We start from the raw sequence: 3,956 nt of genomic DNA, 5'->3' as shown, positions 1-3,956 counted from the left end.
AAACTACCAATGACATTTTTTCACAGAATTGGAAAAACTATTCTAAAATGCCCATGGAACCAAAAAAGAGCCCAAATGACCAAAGCAATTCTAAGAAAAAAGAATGAAGCCAGAGGCCAGGCGCGGTGACTCACGCCTATAATCCCAGTACTTTGGGAGGCCAAGGCAGGCGGATCACAAGGTCAGGAGATCGAGATCATCCTGGCCAACATGGTGAAACCCTGTCTCTACTAAAAGAAATACAAAAAATTAGGCTGGCGTGGTGGCAGGTGCCTGTAGTCCCAGCTACTCATGAGACTGAGGCAAGAGAATGGCGTGAACCTGGGAGGCGGAGCTTGCAGTGAGCCGAGATCGCGCCACTGCACACCAGCCTGGGTAACAGAGCGAGACCCTGTCTCAAAAAAAAAAAAAAAAAAAAAAAAAAAAGAATGGTTTAAAAACAGGCACATGGAACAGAATAGGCAGCCCAGAAATAAAGCTGCACATCCATGGCCTTCTGATCTTCCACAAAGTTGACAAAAATAAGCAATGGAGAAAAGACTCCCTACTCAATAAATGGTGCTGGGAAAGCTGACTAGTCATATGCAGAAGAATGAAACTGGACCCCTACACTTCACCATATATAAAAACTAACTCAAGATAGATTAAAAATGTAAATGTAGGACTTCAAACTATAAGAATCCTACGAGAAAACCTAGGAAACGCCATTCTGGACATCAATCTTTGCAAAGAATTTCTGATTAAGTCCTCAAAAGCAGCTGTAACAAAAACAAAAATTAACAAGTGGGACCTAATTAAAGAGCTGCATAGCAAAAGAAACTGTCGAAAGAGTAACAACCTAGAGAATAGGAGAAAATATTCGCAAACTATGCATCCCAGAGAGGTCTAATAGCTAGAATCTATAAGGAACTTAATGAACTAGCAAAAAGCAAATAACCTCATTAAAAACTGGGCAGAAGACATGAAATGACATTTTTAATAATAAGACATGCAATTGGCTAACAAACCCATGAGAAATGCTGCACATCACTAATCAGAGAAATGTAAATTGAAATCTCAGCGAGATACTATCTCACACCAGTCAGAATGGCTATCATTAAAATGTCAGAAAACAACAGATGTTGGCAAGGCTGCAGATAAAAGGGAACACTTATACACTGTTGCTGGAAATGTAAATTCAGGCATTGTGGACAGTAGTTTGAGGACTTTTCAAAGAACTTAGGACAACCATTTAATCCAGCAATCCCATTACTGGCTATATAGCTAAAAGAAAGCAGAACATTCTACTCAAAAGACATGTGCACTTGCATGTCCATCACAGCACTATTCACAATGGCAAAGAAATGGAATCATCCCAGGTGCCCATCAGTGGTGGACTGCAGAAAGAAAATGTGGTATCTGTACACCATGGAATACTATGGATTCATAAAAAAGAAGCAAATCATGTCCTTTCCAGCAACATGGATGCAGCTAGAAGCCACTATCCTAAGCAAAGTAATGCAGGAATAGAAAACTAAATACTGCATGTTTTCACTAATAAGTGAGAACTAAACATTGGGTACTCACGGACATAAAGATGGCAATAATAGATACTGGGAACTACTAGAGAGGGAAAGGAGTTGGGGCAAAAGTTGAAAAACTGACTGTTGGATACTATGCTCAGTACCTACGTGATGGGATCATTTGTATCCCAAACCTCAGCATCATGTGATGTATACAGGTAATAAACCTGCACATATACCCCCTGAATCTAAAGTAAAAGTTGAAAAAATAAAAGCAAAATATTGGGGGGGTGGGTATGAAGACTTAACTCCTGGTCACATATTTAATCTTTTAACATTTGATAGCATCAACAAGGAATTGACAACTTGCCTTTTCAAATGATCTGCTTTTATCATGACACCTCCTACAAGGAGAGCTGCATATTTTATAAATGTTAAGAGTTTGAACATTGTAAATTACATGAAAATAAGTTTCTAAAGCAAATTCAGTAATTTGGTATCATTAGAACATTTTAGCTTATATAAACCAATCATTGTTTTTATAAATCACCAGATGTATCTGTGTATATAAATATATGTATATTTGTGTCATATATATTATTGTGTCATATATGTCTGTCTTGTGTAACTATTTAATGTAATTAGACATATAATATACATTGTTATGTTTAACCCAAAGGTAAATTTTTCTTTTATTTTTTAATATGCCAGGTTAGTCTTTTGAGATTCCACAAAATAATATAGGAGTAATTCAATCATAACATTGAACACAGCCTGGTGGTTTGAGAATATATGAGCATATATTTCTCATTATTCTATTTTCATTATTTCCTAAATGACCACCTAAGAAAAAAGAACTGGCTTTATTTCTTTTATGTGATGAAATGTTAAACTGAAAGTTTTCCAGGACCTTACTGAGTTTAATTTCCTTTGGCTTCTTGTTCAAACTCAAAGTCAAAAAAATAAAATATTTTCATAAAAAATCTTTCCCGTATACCAACTTGGTATGCTTTTGAAGTACCCTCTCTGTCTACAGGCTGGTACAAATCACTCAGCAGCAGTCCCCACTTGCTTTAACAGGTAGCAGCAATTGGCAAGAACTTTGAGGCAAAGAGGAAAAAAAATTATGTTGAAAATAGTCTTGAATAAAACAACAAAATGCACCAAGTAATTCTGTATAGATCTTGACATCAAAAGATACCTCCTTCTCCCTTTTTCATCCAATAAGTGTTATTAGTGGAGAAGGGGACAATGAAGTTAATTTCAATCTTTCTTTTTCATCCATAAAACTCCCCCTCACATCTTTTTTTGTGGAATCATATATTCGTTTAAATGAAGTCCACAGGCATGCATTAAAGAAACAGCCCAATTTGTGGCATAGATAATACAGAAGGATATTTTTATTTTCAAATGTTTCTCACAGAGATGCCTTATTTGATCACTGGAGGCTTATGTAGCACATTCTTTGCATTCAGGTTTTGAAGAGTCATTCCCTCTGGGAAACAAAGGATTTCTGGGAAAAAAGGATTTCTGGGAAAAAAGCAGAGTAATTGTGTGTTGTTTAGAACAGTTTAAGAGAAAGCCACTGAACCATTTTTGAGTAATCAGGAAACAACTACATCTACACTTACAAATTTGGTTTCTCTCTTCGAAAATCAACATCAGTGGAAAAAACTCAAACTTTTTCTGTAAAAATTAAAATAAAAAAATTACACTCCAATACAACACTAAAGTTAATTAAAAAAAAAACACTTCTCAAATTTTGAAACTTCTTCCATGTCTTAAGGATTAAAAATAATTCTCCCCACAAAAACAGTTTCTATCATATTATTCCTGCTTAAATACCTGCAATGTATTAAGCAAAGTTAAATAATATTCTTATGAAGTATAATAGGATTTATAAAATCCTATTAAATGGTGGATATAGTTTTCTTTTTATTAGTTTTCAAAATTCTTCAAATAAGTTACAGATACTGTTTTTGATTAAAAGAAGGGAGAGGGAGAGAAACGGAGCTAGAGAGAGACAGTGCACTGACTCTGACTTGCTTTTATAAGTTAGTTTGTCTTAGTGGTTTCTGTCAATAAATATGGGCCTACCCCATTTTTTAAAAATTCCATCATATGAATGTATCATAACTGTTTTAACCACTGCTTTATTAATAGACAATTAACTACTCTTGTTTTATCCCTACAATTTTAAATAATATTGCAAAAGCAAAACAAAACAAAAAAACCTCCCATTGAACAAACTCCCCCTCCTTAGTCTTCCTTGTCATGCTTTGCGTCATATATTTATTGGCTTAATTTTTCCTGTTTACTTATGTACATCAAGTGTTTGGGTCAAACTGATTTAACCACTATCATTGTGCACATACTATTGATGCAGGATTTTTTTCTTCTTAGTTCAGCTAAAATCCAGGTTCTTTCTTGTCTCATGACCAGGAAAAGTGCGGG

The sequence above is a fragment of the Chlorocebus sabaeus genome, chromosome 22, assembly GCF_047675955.1.
Source record: "Chlorocebus sabaeus isolate Y175 chromosome 22, mChlSab1.0.hap1, whole genome shotgun sequence".
NCBI lineage: Eukaryota > Metazoa > Chordata > Mammalia > Primates > Cercopithecidae > Chlorocebus > Chlorocebus sabaeus.
This window is presented reverse-complemented; position numbering follows the sequence as displayed.